This window comes from Orycteropus afer, unplaced genomic scaffold (genome assembly GCF_000298275.1).
Source record: "Orycteropus afer afer isolate SDZICR_OR568_19922 unplaced genomic scaffold, OryAfe1.0 scaffold00022, whole genome shotgun sequence".
Classification (NCBI taxonomy): Eukaryota; Metazoa; Chordata; class Mammalia; order Tubulidentata; family Orycteropodidae; genus Orycteropus; species Orycteropus afer.
In genome coordinates this window covers 12,729,497-12,748,071 of record NW_006921609.1, presented here as the reverse complement: position 1 = coordinate 12,748,071, position 18,575 = coordinate 12,729,497, and positions in this window count along the sequence as shown.

Sequence of the window (18,575 nt, the reverse complement as noted above, 5' to 3'; positions counted from 1 at the left end):
CACCAGCCTTCTGGTTAACAGTCAAGTACTTTAGGCACTACACTACCAGAGCTTCTCTGAGGGAATATCACTGAGGAAGTAGAGTGTCCAACCTTCCTTCTGAGGAATGGCTGGTGGGTTTGAACTGCCGGTCTTCTAGTTAGCAGTCAAATGCCTTAGGCATGGACACCAGCACTCCCACACTAACACAAATAGACGTAGAAAATTTGAACAAATCCATAACAAAAGAAGAAATTGAAGAGGTTATAAATAAATAAATAAATAAATATTCCTAACAACAACAATGAAAAAAAAAAAAAAAAAACAGACCCAGATGGCTTCACTGGAAAATTCTTCCAAACATTCAAAGAATTGGCACCAATTTTACTTAAACCTTAAACAATTCCAGAATATAGAAAACAAAGGAATGCTCCCTAGTTTATTCTATGAACCCATTATAACCCTGATACTAAAGACAGGCAAAAAAAAAAAAAGAAAATTACAAAGCAACATACCTCATGAATATAGGTATAAAAATTCTCAACTAAATTAGAGCTAACAGAATTCAACAGCATAACAAAGCTAATAATACATCATAATCAAGTGGAATCCATATCAGGGATACAAGGATGGTTCAACATTAGAAAATCAATCAATACAATTCACCATATAAGTAAAACAAAGGAAAAGAATCATGACCATCTCAATGCAGAAAAAGCATTTGAAACATCCAACACACTTGCACAATATAATTCTCAGCAAAATAAGAATAAAAGAGAAATTCATCAATAAAATTAAGGGCATATATACAAAACCAACAACCAACATTATTTTCAAGAAAAATTGAGAGCATTCCCCTTGAGAACAGAAACAAGACAAAAATATCCATTATGACAACTCTCATTCAATATTATACTGGAAGTCTTAACTAGAGTGATAAGGCAAGAAAGAGAAATAAACGGTGTCCAGATTGGAAAGCAAGAAGTAAAACTATCTTTAATTGCAGATGATGTGATTCTATACATAGAAAATTCCAGAGATTATACAACAAAGTTGCTAGAAGTAATAGATGGAATTAACAAAAAGGCAGGTGCAAGACCAACATGCAAAAATCAGCTGGGCTCCACTACTTTAGGAAGGAGGACTATGAAAAGGAAATCAAGAAAAGAATACCACTTACAATAGCCCACAAAAAGATAAAATACCTGGAATAAAACTAACCAAGGACATAAAAGACTTATACAAGGAAAACGGTAAAACACTACCACAATAAACTAAAAGAGATCTCAATAAATGGAAAAATATTCCATGCTCATGGATTGGAAGACTTAACATGGTGAAAATATCAATACTACCAAAGGCAATCTATAGACAAAAGGCAAAGTCCATCCAAATCCCAACAACATTCTTTAATGAGATGAAAAAACTAATCTCCATCTTAATATGGAAAGGAAAAACTAATCTCCAACTTTAAGTAGAATGGAAGGAGTCCCCAGATAGCTAAAGTAATATTAAAGGAGAATTCAAAAGTTACCATATAGCTATCATAGTCAAAATAGCCTGGTACTACTCACTCATTTGATGATAGACACATGGACCAATGGAATACAAATGAGAACCCAGAAGTAAATCCATCCTTTTATAGGCAGCTGATTTTGACAAAGGGTCATATCCATTCAGTGGAAAAGAAACTTTCTCTTTAACAAACAGTGCTGGCATAATTGGATATCCACATGTAAAAAATGAATTAGTGTTCATACTTCATGCTATACACAAAAACTAACTCCAAATGGATCAAAGCACTAAATGTTAAAGTTACAACTACAAAGTTCCAGGAAGATAACATAGGGTCAAAACTAGGGGCCTTAATCTTCAGAACAAGTAACCTATCAAAAAAAAAAAAAAAAAAAAAAAAATGCACGAACAACAGAAGATAAATCAAATAACTACCACCTCCTGAAAATTAAATACCTATCAGAGTTAAAAAAAGAACCTATAGACTGGGAAAAAAAAAAGCATTTGGCAATGACATACTGCATAAGGATCTCATTTCTAATATACATAAAAAGATATATAGAAAGCTTCAACACCTCAACAACAAAACAACAAAGAATCCAATCAAAAACTGGGAAAAGGACAACAGACACTTCACCAAAGAACACATTCAGGTGACCAACGAATTCATGAGAAGATGCACATACATAATCACTCGTTATTGTTGTTATTAGATGCCTTCCAGGCAATGCTGATTCATAGTGACCCTAAGAGAATGAAACACTATTCAGTCCTTCATCATTCTCACAAGACTTGCTATTGCTTGAGCCCTTTTCTGCAGCCAGGACACTGTCAACCCACTTCTGAGAATTTTTATTTTATTTTTTTTTTTTTTGCTAAGCATCTACCTTACAAAGCATGGCATACTTATACAGGGACTGTTCTCCCCTAATAACATGACCAAATTAGAAGAGGTGAAGTCTCACCATCCTTATTTCTATAGAACATTCTGGCTTTACTTCTTCCAAGGCAGTTTTGTTTGTTCTGGCAATCCATGTGAATTCAATATGTTTTGCCAGTACCAAAAATCAAATGCATCAATTCTTCCTCAGTCTTCTTTACTCATTGTCCAGCTTTGCATGTACATGAGGTGACTGAAAATACCATGGTGCTAAAAAGGCATAGAGGCAGCATCTTCTGACCTCCTCCATCCTCAAAAGGGGGAAACAGAGTCACCATCAACTGTCCAAAGCATATTCTTATGAGACCAGACATGCCTCCACCTTCCAGTCTTTTCACCGATTCTGATACCAGCCATCCCTCCCATGGCGTTCACTACTTCACTGCTGAGTTCAATAATTCATTGCAATGGCCACACAGGATGCACAGACAATACTCACGATTATGGGGTTTATTAGGAAAATAACGTTACAACTCAGGTTAGGGAAAAATCTTGGGATACAGTTTTTGCTTCAGGACAGTCTCCCCTTTGGGATGCCCTCAGTCATGCCTCTTTGGCCCTTGGCCCCTTGGCCTGGCCCCTGCCCTGCACAAGTAATTGTTACAAATCTTTTTTAGCTCTGCCAATAGATACACCTAGGTGCACCCCACTCCACCAGCAAGGCTCCTGCCCAAAGGCACTCAGCTTTCTCATCCTGTGGGCCAGTCAAGCCCACTATTGTGTCTTATCCCTCTTGGTTCCACTGCTGCTATCTCTCAGTCAGACATCTCTGCCATGACATCTATGCCAGGGTGTCTCTGCCAAGGAGGTCCAGCACAGGGATCTTGGGTTCAAGGATGGGCAGCACTCCAACTCTAGCTCTTCTCTTTTGATGGCAATGAGATCCACACTTATGCCTCTTAGGAGGGCTCATTTTAAGTCCAGCAATATAGCAAAACAACCAATCCTCACTTTACATTTTCATAGCCTTATTTGCATGGTCCCCATCCAGTAATCTGGTGGGAGTCACAAAGACCATGGCTAGAAAAGCCATACCATGTAATTCGCTGTACCACACATGATTTGAGTTAGGTATACATTACTTTTCAAAGTGACATATTTCTTGAAAGAGAGGTCTTTCACAACAGATTTGCCCAATAATTTCAAGATTTGTGCCATCAAGTCAATTCCAACTAATAGCCACCCACTTTGGGTTTCTGAGACAGTAATTATTTATGGAAGTAGATTACCCAGTCTTCCTTCCGAGGAGTGGCTGGTGGTTTTAACTACTAGCCTTCTGATTAGCAGTAAAATGCCTTAGGTACTATGCCACCAGAACTCCTTGATTATGAATTCAAGTAAAATGAAATCCTTGACAATTCCAATCTTTTCTCCATTTATCATGACGTTGCCTGTTGGTCCAGTTATGAGGATTTTAATTTTCTTCATGGTGAGGTGAAATCCATAATGAAGGCTGAAGTCTTTGATCCTCATCAGTAAATGTTTCAAGTCCTCTTCATTTTCAACAACCAAAGTTGTGCTATCTGCATATTGCAGGTAGTTAAAGAGTCTTCCTCCAATCCTGATCCTGTGTTCTTCTTCATATAGTCCACCTTTTGGGATTATTTGCTCAGCATACAATGTTGAATAAGTATGTTGAAAGGATATTCACAGTCTTCCTTATTTTAAACCTCACAGTATCCCCTTGTCCTGCTCAAATGACTAACTTTCTGCAAAAGCATAATTAAGTGTTCTGGAATTCCTGTTCATTGAGATGTTATCCATAATTTGTTATGATCCACACAGTGGAATGCCTTTTTATAGTCAATAAAACACAGGTAGACATCTTTCTGGTATTCTTTGCTTTCAGTCAAGATCCATCTGACATGAGCAATGATAGTCCTCATTCCACGTCCTCTTCTGAATCTGGCTTGAACTTCTGGCAGTCCACCATCTATGTACTGCTGCAACTGTTTTTGAATTATTTTCAGCAAAATTTTACTTGTGTATGATATTGTTCAATAATTTCCACTTTCTGGGACTGTAAAATGGTACAACCACTGTGGAAAGCAGCATGGTGATTCCTTCAAAAGTTGGAATTAGAAATACCATTTGACCCAGCCATTCATTACTAGGTATATATCCTAAAAAAGTGAGAGTCATGACAAGAACAGACATATGCACACCTATGTTCATTGCAGCATTATTTACAATAGCCAAAAGATGGAAACAACCTAGGTGTCCATCAGTGGAGGAATGGATAACCAAACTATGGTACATACACACAATGGAATACTATGCAACCCTAAAGAATAACCTAGGACCTGCAAAATACTGCATAGGGTGGATTAACTTGAAGGACATTATGCTGAGTGAAATAAGTCAATCACAGAAGGACAAATATTGTATTAATCCATTATTGTAAAAGTCAAGGAAACGTTTATCTATGGAAGGAAATTTTCTTTGCTGGCTACCAGGGGTCAAAGGGGAGGGGAAGGAACACTGTTAGTTTGATGAAGAGAAGGGCAATGTACCAAATGTGAGTGATCAACATGGTGGCATTGTGGAGGAGGAAGACATAGGAGAGGTACATGGGAGGTACAGACAACAAAGATGAATCCTGTTGCACATACAGTACTACATTGTCAGTGAAGGCAAAATATTGGTATATGGGTGGATAGATGGGTGGACAGGCTGAACTATTAGGTATGGCTATGAAGCAGAGAGTATATACAAGATCGTGTATAGGGTTGGCAGACAACGGTCCTCTAAGTGTATTTGTATGATCTGAATTCCCAGGTGTATAGTAGAGTTGACAAGGGACAAGGTTGTAGTCACTTCTTGGTCACAGCCAGCTACCCAGAGGAGCGAGTAGTTGGACCTGTGGGCTTGGGATCATAGTGGCTGGGGAATCAAGCTCAATTGGCATAACATACTACACAAAACATTGTTCCACCTCCTACTTTGGTGAATAGCGACTGGGATCTTAAAAACTTGTAAGCAGCCTTCTAGATGCAATGATGGGTCTCTCCTCATCCAGAGCAAAGAAGAATGAAGAAAATCAAAGATTCCTGGAAACAATTAGTCCTAGAGACTGGTACACCATCCGTTCTGCAGCCTATACATCTATGAGACCAGAAGAACTAGATGGTGCCTGGCTACCACTATGAACCCCTCGAAGGGGAATCTATGCAGGAGATCCTGGATAGAAAGGGAGAACAATGTGGAACAAAACTCAAAATCATTTGGGAAAAAAAGGGGGGGGGCAGGTTTGCTGGTTTGATAGAGCCTGGTGGAACCGATGAGACTATGGCCCCTAGATGCCTTTCAGGTCTGGTACTGAACCCACCCTTGTGGCTTCCAGCCAAACAAAAGACAGGCATAGGATTTGAACCTTTTCCTGAGGTAGATACACTCCTTGGAGAAAACAATCATGGAAGAAAGAAGGACTGTTTATGCACAGGGAGAGAGGTCAGGGGACAGGAGTTCATGGAGGGATGGACACAGGGAAGAGGTAACTATCAGGAGGAAGTGGGAGGGGAGCTGCTGCATTGTGGTAAACTATAGTGAATGTCATGAGACAAAGTGTATGTGAACTACTGTATGGAAAGTGAATTTGCTCTGTAAATTTTCACCCAAATAATAATAATAATAATATTTTCCAGTTTCTATCTGATCATCTTTCTTTGGAATGGTATAAATATGGATGTCTTCCAGGCAGTTGGTTAGAATGCTGTTTTCCCAATTTCTTGGCATAGATGAATGAGTGATACAGTGTTTCATTCATTTGTTGAAACATCTTAATTACTAGGTTATCAATACATGGAGTAAAAACCAATGCCTTCAGTGCAGTGTGGATTTCTTCCTTCCATACAATCAATTCTTGAAAATTTCTTGGCATAGATGAGTGAGTGATACAGTGTTTCATTTATATGTTGAAACATCTTAATTTCATTATATTACTTTACTTTGTCTTCCCAATTGCCCTAGAAATCTGTTCACCTTTTTTACTTCATCCTTTCTTCCATTCGCTTTAGTAACTTTACATTCAAGAGCAAGTTTCAAAGTCTCATTTGACATCCATTTTTGTCTTTTCTTTCTTCCCTATATTTTTAATGACTTTTTACTTTCTTCATGTATGGTATCCTTGATGTCTTCCCACAACTCATCTGGTCTTCGGTTCGATGCATCAATCCTATTCTTCAGATGGTCTCTAAATTCAGGAGGTATATTCAAGGTTGTATTTTGGCTCTCATAGACTTTGTTTTCTTTTCTTCAGCTTGAATTTGAACATAATAGATCATATTTTTCTGATTCAAAATAGCCAATACCAGTAAATTTCAGCTCACTAGTGCCTAGAATATTGATCTTCATGCATTGCATTTCATTTTCTACAACTTCTAGTTTTCCTAGATTCATACTTCACACATCTCCATGTTATCATTATTAATGGATATCTGCACCTGTTTCCTCTCACTTTGAGTGGTTCCACATCAGAACATCATAAGATTCTGAAAACTTTACTCCATCCACAGTGAGAGTGACTCTATTTGAGGAGGCAATTCTTTCCTAACAGTATTCTGAATACCTTCTAACCTGAGGGATTCATCTTCTGGCACTGTATCAGGCAAAGTTCCTCTGCCATTCGTAAGTTTTCAGTGGCCAAATTTTGCAGTAGACTGCCATGTCCTTCTTCCTAGTCCACCTTATTCTTCCAGTTTGTGGTATTGTGGTAGCTTATATGTTGCTGTGATGGTCAAAATTATTCCACTGGTGTTTCAAATACCAGAAGAGTTACTCATGGTGATCAGGTTTCAGCAAAGCTTCCAGACAAAGACTAAGACATTTGCCATTAGAGAGATCAAAATCAAATCTACAATGAGATAACATCCCAGCTCTGCAAAACTTACAATGATCCAAAAAATAAATAAACAAAATAAATACTGGTGAGGCTGTGACAGAATTGGAACCTGTATAAATTGCTCATAAGATTGTAAAATCATACACCCAATGTGGGAAACAGTATGATGCTTCCTCAAAAAGCTAGAATTATAAATACTTTATGATCTAGTAATCCCACTCGTAGGTATGTATCCTAGAGATACAAAAGCAGTGACACAAATAGATATATTCATACCTAGGTTTGTTGTAGCATTACTGACAATAATGAAAAGATGAAAACAACCTAAGTACCCATCAACAGACAAATGGATTTAAAAAAATGTTGTACATATATACAATAGAGTACTGTGCTACTATAAAGAATAATGGGTCCACAAAATATCTTATAACATGGATGAATTTTGAGGGCATTATGCTGAATGAAGTGAGCCAATTGCAAAAAGACAAATATATGGTCCCACATTATAAAAATCCAACAATATATATCTACAAAGGTAGCAAAGTTCTTTGATGGTTACCACTATCGAAGGGAGAAGGGGGAATCACTTTCTAGATAGTAGATAGACATTTGTCACTTTCAAGATGGGAAAGGCAATCCCAAATATAAGTGAAGTCAGCACAATTTGACCAAGTTAAATAAAGACACTAAGCAGTGCATGAGAAAAAGGGACAATTCCAGTAAATGCTACAACATATACAATTTTTCAACAACAGTAAAAACAATTTAAAAATATGTGGTTTGGTTACATAGGTAGATATGGAGGAATACATGTGTTTGGGAAGGCATATACATGTAAACACACAAGCATGTATAAGTGTATCTGTTGTTGTTGTTATGTGCCATTGAGTCAGACCCAACTCATAGCAACCCCTCCTTGGGTTTCTGAGACAGTATCACTACAGAAGTAGATTGCCCAACCTTCCTTCTGAGGAGTGACTGGTGGGTTTGAAACGTCAGCCTTCTGGTTAGCAGTCAAGTACCTTAGGCACTGCACTACCAGAGCTCTTAGTGTGTCTCTAGACACATGTATACACATGCTTGTATGTGCTGCACATATATCCACATCTGTAAACAACCACATAGGGGGCACAGTTATTGAAGCTTCCTAGACATAGCCAAACACTGGATTGGTTTACTGGCTTTAAAGTCTTAGAACCACAGTCTCAGGGAACAACTTAGTCAATTGGCGTAACATAGTTCATAAAGATAATATTCTTCGTCCTAGTTTGGCTAGTAATGTCGAGAGTTTTAAAAGCTTATACACAGCTATCTAAGATACAACTATTGGTCTGTACTCACATGGAGCAAAAGGAATGAAGCAAATCAAAGACTTGTAGAAGAAATTACTAATGTTGGTGCTGTGTGCCATGGAGTCTGACCCAACTCATAGCGACCCCTCCTTGGGTTTCTGAGGTGGTATCACTATGGAAGTAGATTGCCCAACCTTACTTCTGAGGAAATTACTAATAGTAGTGGACTAATAGCCCAGATGAACTATAGCACATTCTAAACTGAGACCAGAACTACTACATCATAACCAGCTGCCACTACAGATCATTCTGACCAAAGACATAATAGATGGTCCCAAATAGAAAGGGAGAAAGATGTAGAAAAACTAAAATCCCTAAAATAGGCCAGACCTATTAGACTGATAAGGGGTTCTGATGGTTTAGTGGTTAAGGCATTTGGCTAGTAACCAAAAGGTTAGTGGTTCAAACCTCACAAGCTGCTCCACAGAATAAAGATGGGGCAGTCTGCTTCCAAAAAGATTTACAGCCTTGAATACTCACTGGGGATCTCTGTGATTTAGAATGAACTTAATGGCAGTGAGTTTTGTTTTGGGTTGTTAGACTTATAGAAACTAAAGGAACCTCTGAGACTATCACTCAAAAACACCCTTTGAACTTGGAATTGAAAATACTTCTGCAAGTCACCTTTCTGCCAAATAATAGATTGGTTTATAAAATAAACAATATCACCCTGCATAACATGCTCCCTTTAACAATTATAGTTAATTATAATGGTCTCACATTATAAAAAGCCAAGAATAGATATATACAATGATACCAAAGTGCTTTGATGGTTACCAGGTATGGGAGGAAGAAGAAGGAGCAATCACTTTCTATATAGTAGACATGGGATAGTAGATACAAGACCAAATGGTGAATATTTACCAAAAATCAAAGATGAGAAGGCAAGGTGAGGAAAGGAAGCTAGATCAATGGCAACAGAACAAGCAGAATGGAAATAATGAGAATATTGACACATAGTAAAAATTGTAACAACTGACATAGAACAATATGTATAAAAATTGTTAGAGAGGAACATAATGTGCTATAACTTTCACCTAAATAAAATCAACTATTATTTTAAAAAGATTTCAAGGAAAGGCAGTTGGCCCCAGGAGAAAAATATCTAAAGAGAAATAAGAGCCTATCCTATCAACTAGTCTTACCACAAGATCTGGATATTAGCAGAGAGTGGTGGTTTTATTTATAGTAAGGTACTCTATTGCAGTCTGATCATCTGGTGGCATGTACAACCCTGAGGAGATAAAGATCTAGATGTGTGAATAGAAAGAGCTCTTTTATTTTGGTTTCCTAGAAAGCCTGCTGAGAGAACATCAAAAGAAAGCCAAATATATTTTATCTCCTTCTCAACTGTCATGCTGTGTTGGAATTGGAAGGGGAAATTGGAAGTCATCCACAGAGATATGGGTCTGTGTAGGGGAGGACCATATATACATTAAAGCCTGCCTTGAGCTAGTTATGGATTGAATGGAGTCCACCAAAAATACATGCCAACTTGCCTGGGCCATGATTCTCAGTATTACATAATTATCCTCCATTTTGTGATTTGTGTGTGTTGTAAATCCTAACCTCTATGATGGTAATGGGAGCTCTGGTAGCATAGTGGCTAAGGCACTTGACTGCTAACCAGAAGGCTGGTGGTTCAAACCCACCAGCCACTCCTCGGAAGGAAGATGGGGCAATCTACTTCCGTAGTGATACTGCCTCGCAAACCCAAGGAAGGGTCGCTATGAGTCAGGTCTGACTCAACGGCACATAACAACAACAACAACAACAACATGATGGTAATGAGGCAGGATTAGAAGCAGTTATGTTAATAGGGCAGGATACAAACTACAGGATTAGGTTGTATCTTGAGTCAATCTGTTGTGAGATATAAAGGATTAAGCAAGTGGGCAGAAATCAGAGGTTCCTACTACCACCAAGGAAGAAGAGCCAGGAGTAGATCTTATCCTTTAGATCTGGGGTCCTTGTGCTGAGAATCTTCCAGACCTTTAAAGACAGGACCTTCCCCCAGAGCTGACAGAGAGAAAGACTTCCCCTAAAACTAGTGCTCTGAATTTGGATTTACAGCCTCCTCAACTGTGAGAGAATAAACTTCTGTTTCTTAAATCCATCCACTTACGTATTTCTGTTATAACAGCACTAGATAACTAAGACATAGTCCAAAAGGTGAAGTAAACATGTTGGGTCTAAAGATTCATGTTTAGTAAAGTACAGAATGATTCATGATCAATGCGAAGATAATCAGAAATATTAGTGGGGAACAGCTATAGGCACTGGAACTACAATGGGAACAAGTAGGAGGGTGAAACTATTAGGATTGCAGTAGTAATATAAAGATGAACTAAACAGTGAACATAGATTAAGGAAGGCTGGAGAAATGTGCTTGGCAAAGAAGATGTACCTGATTTCCAAGTTTCCTCTTTCCTGCAACTAAACCATATCCTTAGATAGTATTCTTTATCTTTTAAATAAAAATAGTCTACACACATCAAATATTCATCTTTCTAATAGTCTTATTCGAAAAACATTATATAGGGGAAAAATGGTGCACTGAGTAACAAGAAGCAAGGGATCTAGTCCTCTAGGTTGTTTATAAAACAAATAATTTCATCTCATTTTCTCAGCACCTCAGTTTCTTCGGCTGTAAAATGGAAGTATTAATGTCATCTCATTGAGATCCAGGCTAAAAGGATTAAATGTGTTTTGGTAGCTTAGTGCCTAATGCACTTGACTAATAACCAGAAGGCTGGTGGTTCAAACCCACCAGCCGCTCCTCGGAAGGAATATGGGGCAATCTACTTCCATAGTGATACTGCCTTGGCAACCCAAGGAGGGTCTGACCCGACAGCACATAACAACAACAACAACAGGGTAGAGAGCTCAGTATAAAGACAGTGGATATTGTTGGTTGATTTGTGTACCCAGATAAGATAGATGGAGGTACTAATTCTGGTACCTGTTAATGTGACTGTAGTTGGAAATAGAGTGGAAATGTAATTTGCAGATGTAATTAGTTAGCGAGTTCATACTAGAGAATTACCAGTACTTTTTTGTCAAGTTGATTCTAACTCATGGTGATCTCATGTGTGTCAGAGTAGAATCGTGTTCCACAGAATTTTCAATGGCTGATTTTTCAGAAATAGATCACCAGTCCTTTCTTCTGAGGCACTTCTTTCAGTTAGCAGCAGAGTGCATTAATAGTTTGCAGCACACAGGGACTGCAATATGCTGGGCTCTAATGCAGCATGACTAATTTCCTTATAGAAAGAGGAGGAAAGACACAAGGGAAGATGGCCATCTGAAGACAGATAGAAATTGGATTTCTGTATCCATAAGCCAAGCAACACCTATGACTAGCAGAAATTAGAAAGAGAGAAGGAGGATTTCTCCCCTAGAGACTTCGTAAGAGTACATAATTGCTATCCACTTAATTTTGGAGTTCAAAATCTCAAGAACTATAAGAGAATAAATATCTGTTGTTTCAAGCCCACCAGTTTACAGTTTGTTATGACAACCTTGGGAAACCAAGAGTATATTTGATACAATGTGATGAGTATGACACTTTACTTTTTGTTATCTTCTGCCTCAAAAATTAAAAATAAAAACATAACCCCAGTCAAATTACGACTTTAAAAATCAGGCAAATTCCAAGTAAGGGACATGATATAAATTACCTCACCAGTATACTTCCAAACTGTCAAAGACAAAACTTCATTTAATAGTAGTTATCCACTATAGTCTTTAGCTTCCATTTTATTAGTTTAAATAATAAAAAAACACATTGAAGCCAAAAATGATAAAATATTGGTAATTTCACATGGTCCAATGCATATTTTCTGTCTGATTAGTAAGATTTTTATTAAGGTTTAGAATTTTTGCATGGGTCATCAGCAATGTTCAACTTACTCAAATATTTGGAATCTCTACTTATTTTCACTATTTCAGAGATTATTAGAAAAGTCATAAAAATAAATTTCAAAGTTACTATTAAATAATATACAGAGAAAAATATAGTCAATTTTCAGTATTCACAATGTTTGTTCCACAAAATGCATTACTGAACACTGTTTTCCAAAAAAAAAAAAAAAACTCACTGCTGTCAAGTCAAATCCAACTCGTAGTGACCCCTCCTTTGGTTTCTGAGGCAGTATCTTTAAGGAAGTATATTGTCCAGTCTTCCTTCTGAGGAACACTGAATTAGGAAATATCAAACTAGCTTTACTCAAACTAAACAGGGAATTTTTATCACTCATAAATGTTCATGGAAGCACTATGAAATATGCAAATTCACAAATAGGCAAATTCACCAACATGGAATACACATTATCGATGATTAGGCAATTTTTTTTTTTTTTTTCTCACTGGCATCTGTGTCATTCCTTTGTCTTAAATCTCAGAGCCTTATGATATGAATAGACTTACAGACAGCCAGAAGAGCATCTTACCTTCCATGACTTTCTCACTGAAATCCTACTTATACATTCCTACTACTGTTGTCACACCAACCTTTCAGCTAATGGTTGAGAGCTTAACCAATTGCTCCACTCAAGGTAATTTGGTAATTTTCCACAGTAGATTTGCGTAGGTGCTGTCCTAGCTATTTAGTGTGGCTGTAACAGAAATATCACAAGTGGATGGCTTTAACAAACAGAAATATATTCTCTCACAGTTTAGGAGACTAGAAGTCCAAGTTCAGATGGCCAACTGTAGGGACAGCCTTTCTCTCTCTGTGTCTCTTTGTCTTAAGAGGATACCAGGACAGGGACTCTTGGTCTAAAGAACACACTCCACTCCTGGCTTCTTGTTCTCAGTGGTAGTATGTCCCCCACTCTGTGCTGGCTTCTCTCTCCTTTTATCTCTTGTAAAAGGGAGTAGGCCACACACCAGAAACCTCCCCTTACATGGAGTCAGGGTTGTGATGGGGTTGAGGGTGTTGCAACCCACCCTTTATCTTAATCCTTTTACACATGATTGGCATATCACTTCGGATCACATCATGGGGTATCATTACATATCTACTACATTACATCATTACATAACTTCTAAAGCACTGAGAATCATGGCCTAGACAAATTGACAAAAATTTTCTGGGTACACAATTCATGACAGGTGCTTAGTTCATTTTATTTACAGTGTATCCTCTTTCCCAAAAATCCACTGCCATCAAGTCAATTCCAACTCATTGTGAACCTATAGGACAGAGTAGAACTGCCATAGATGGTTCCCAAGGTTGTAAATCTTTACAGAAGCAGACAGCCTCATCTTTCTCCTGCAGAGCAGCTCTTGAGTTCCAACCACCAAACTTTTAGTTAGCAGTAAAGGCCTTAACCACTGGGCCACCATAGCTCCTGTATGCCCTTGACATGGCTTTTTATTGTCTTCCCTGAATAAATATGAAAGAGGATCAGAGCTGATGTTAACACAGCTTTCAGTTGGAATATCCTTGATTTCTTGCAGAGATGCAAGCTATCATTGCACGAAAACTAGCTTTGGAGTATTTTATGCTATTATTACTTTTGCTAGTTTTTTTTTTTTTTTTTTTTTTCCTTGTTGGTGCTGTTGGTGGTGGTTAGTTGGGTTATTTGTCTAATTGAAATCAGATAAAGAAAGGAGTCAGATCCAAGCACTAGCCTTTTTTCATTGCTGGATAGGGGAAAGACTTCCAGTCTCTCTCAGACAGTATTGATTAAGGAATATAAAAATAATTTCTCTCTATATTGCAAGTTTTGATATATTCAACCAGTGGAGGTAGAGACTATACAGACTATATTTTATGAAGCTCTTCATTTTCTGAGGATGTGATCCAGGATATACATAATGCATTTGCTTCAAAGTCCAAATTTTGTGGTGGTGAATAGGATTAGTTTAAGAATGTCCAGAAGCCAATTCTGTATCTGAATAAATAATAATGATGATGAATATTTTTATTACAATGATTTCTTTCATCAAGGATCTAAGTATTTTATTAACTAGAGTTACAGTCCTGGTATAATTTTTAGGTAACGATAGAAGTCTTTTCTTTTCCTGATGACAAAGATTTCTGGTTTGAAATGGAAATGCATTTTAATAATGAACTTCTTCCACAGATTAGACAAAAGGGAAATGTAAAACAGAATTTAGATAGAAATCAGTAAATGATTCATTAATATGATATTGTTAAACATTTTCAGTCAAGTAAAATACTATTTACTCTACTAATTTACTAATTACTAATACAAATTCACACTAAAAACCAAAAAAAAACCCAAAAACTTACTGCCACTGAGTCAATTCCAACTCATACCAATCCCCATTGGGTTTCCAAGGCAGTAAATCTTTACAGAAGTAGATTGCCCCATCTTCCTCACACTGAGTGACTGGTGGATTTGAACCACCAACATTCTGATTAGCAATTAAATGCCTTAGGTACTGCACCATCAGAGCTACTTAATGCACACTAGTAGTCTTGAAAAAATAATGGGCAAAATGGATAACCTTTGTTCTAGGTTATTGAAGTGTCTTCTACAGAACTTTACTCCTTCAGGATGTTCTACCGAGAGAGGAAAAAAAAAAAAAACTATAGTCTAATGCTATTAACATATTGCTTTCACTTTGGTGATAGAAATAACTCTGGCAATATACTGCTGGAACCGTTTTTGAATTATTATGTGATCATTGGGATCACCTTTCTTTGGAAGAGGTACAAATATGGATCTCTTCCAGTCAGTTGGCCAGGTAGCTGTCTTCCAAATCTCTCTGTATAGCTGACTGAGGGCCACCAGGTGGGTATCCATTTGTTGAGACATCTTAATGGGTATTCCGTCAATTCCTGGAGCCTTGTTCTTCAGCAATTCCATCAATGCAGCTTCAACTTTTTCCTTCAATACCATTGGTTCTTGATCACATGCCACCTCCTGAAATGGATGAACATAGACCAATTCTTTTTGGTACAGTGACTCTGTATTCCTTCCATCTACTTTTGGTGTTTCCTGCAACATTCAATATTTTGCACATAGAATCCTTCAATATTGAGACTCGAGGCTTCAATCTTTTCCTTAGTTCTTTCAGCTTGAGGAATGCCAAGTGTGTTCTTCCCTTTTGGCATTCCAACTCCATGTTTTTGCACATTTTATCATAATAATTGACTTTGTCTTCTCGAGCTGCTCTTTCAATCTTCTGTTCAGCTCTTTTATCTTGTCATTTGTTCCTTTTGCTTTAGCTACTCTCCATTCAAGGGCAAATATCAGAGTCTCTTCTGACATCCATTTTGGTCTTTATTTCCTCTCCTGTCTCTTAAATGACCTTTTGTTTTCTTCATGGTTGATGTTCTTGATGTCATCTCACAATTCCTCTGTTTTCTGGTCATTTGTGTTCAATGCATCAAATCTATTCTTTGTATGGTCTCCAAATTCAGGAGGGATATATATAGTCAAGGTCATGTTTTGGCTATCTTGGACTTGTTTTAATTGCCTTCAACTTCAACTTGAACTTGCATGTGAGCAGTTGATGGCCTGTTCCACAGTAAGCTCCAGGCCTTGTTTTGGCAGAAGTTATTGAATTTCTCCATTGCCTCTTGGAGAGGCCAGGGACCTCTGGAGTGGCAGGATATCCAGGTAAAAAGGGGTGGGAAGTGGGGATGTGGAATGAGGGATATCATTGCTGATGTCAGATGGATCTTAGCTCAAAGCAAAGAATACCAGAAAGATGTTAACTTGTGTTTTATTGACTATGCAAAAGCATTTGATTGTATGGATCATAACAATAGATTGGATGCATTGAACACCAATGACTGAAAACCAGAAGAATTGTGGGATGACATCAAGAGCAACATCCATAAAGAAAGCAAGAGGTCAATAAACATATGAGAAAGAAAGAAAAGACCAAAATGGATATCAGAAGAGACTGAATCTTGCCCTTGAGCAAAGAGTAGCTAAAGCAAATGGAAGAAATGACAAGATAAAGGAGTTGAGCAGAAGATTTCAAAGAGGAGCTCGAGCACAAAAAGCCAATTACTAAAATAAAATGTGCAAAGACCTGGAGTTAGAAAACCAAAAGGGAAGAATGTGCTTGGCATTTCTCAAGCTGAAAGAACTGAGGAAAAAATGTAAGCCTTGAGTTGCAATATTGAAAGATTCTATGGGAAAAATATTGAATGATGCAGGAAACATCAAAAGAAGATGTAAGGAATACAGAGTCATTGTACCAAAAAGAACTGGTCGATCTTCATCCATTTCAGGAAGTAGAATATGTTCAAGAACCAATGATATTGAAGAAAGAAGTTGAAGCAGCACTGAAGGAATTGGAGAAGAACAAGGCTCCAGGAATTGATGGAATACCCATTGAGATGTTTCAACAAACTGATTCCCTCCTTTAGGCACTCACTCATTTATGCCAAGAGATTTGGAAGACAGCTATTTGGCCAACTGACTGGAAGAGATCCATATTTGTACCCATTCCAAAGAAAGGTGATCCCACAGAATGTGGAAATTAGCAAGTAATATCATTAATATCGCATGCAAGAAAAATCTTACTGAAGATAATTCAAAAAAAGTTGCAGCAGTATGTTGACAGAGAACTTCCAGAGATGCAAGGTGCTGAATTCAGAAGAGGATGTGGAACACAGGATATCATTGCTGATGTCAAATTGATCTTGACTCAAAGCAAAGAATACCAGAAAGATGTTTACTTGTGTTTTATTGACTATGCAAAGGCATTTGATTGTGTAGATCATAACAAATTGTGGATAACATTGAGAAGAATGTGAATTCCAGAACACTTAACTGTACTCATGAGAAATCTGTACATAGACAAGGAGGCTGTTGTTTGAAGAGAAAAAGGGAACACTACATAGTTTAAAATCAAGAAGGGAGTGCATCAGGGCTGTATCCTTTCACCATACTTATTCAATCAGTATGATGAGCAAATAACCTGAGAAGCTGGACATGAAGAAGAATGTGGTATTAGGATTGGAGGAAGAATCATTAACAACTGTGATATGCTGATGACACAACTTTGCTTGCTGAAAGTGAGGATGACTTGAAGTACTTACTGATGAAGACTGAAGAATACAGTTTGCAGTATGGATTACATTTCAATATAAAGAAAACAAAAATCCCCACAATTGTTCCTATAAACAATATTATGATAAATGGAGAAAAGATGAAATTGTCGAAGACTTGACATTAATTGGTTCTATGATCAACTCCAATGGAAGCAGCAGTCAGGATATCAGATGATGTACAGCACTGGGCAAGTCAGCTGCAAAGGACCTCCTGCAAGTGTTGAAGAGCAAAGATGTCTCCTTGAGGACTAAGTTACACCTGTCACAAGCCATGGTATTTTCAATCGCCTCATATGCATGTGAGAGCTGGACAATGAATAAGGAAGAACAAAGAAGGATTTATGCTTTTGAGCTGTGGTGTTGGCAAAAAATGCTGAAAGTACTGTGGACTGCTAAAAGAACTAACAGGTCTGTCCTGGAGGAAGTACAGCCAGAATGCACCTTGGAGGTGAGAATGGCCAGACTTAGTCTCACATACCTTGGTCATGTTGTCAGAATGATGTCATGCTTAGTAAAATGGAAGGCTGATGAAAGAGGGGAAGGCCCTCAACAAGATGTATTGACACAGTAGCAGTGGCGGTGGGCTCAAGTATAGAAAGAATTGTGGAGCTGGCTCAGAACCGGGCAGTGTTTCATTCTGCTGTGCATAGGGTCGCTATGAGTCAGAGATGACTCTACAGCACTGTGATGGTTGGAGCTGTGTGTCAACTTAGCTGGACCCCAGTTCTGTGTGGTTGTTCCCATGATGGGATCAGATGACTGAGTTCTGAGTGGCCAGTCTGCCCGAGGGGAGTTTCCCTAGGGGCCTCCTTGCAATGATATTCCAAGGACAATCTGGAAGAACGGCATTCCGAACTACAGACTTCCTTGAGTGAGCGGCTCACCGCTCCCCTGGAGATCTCG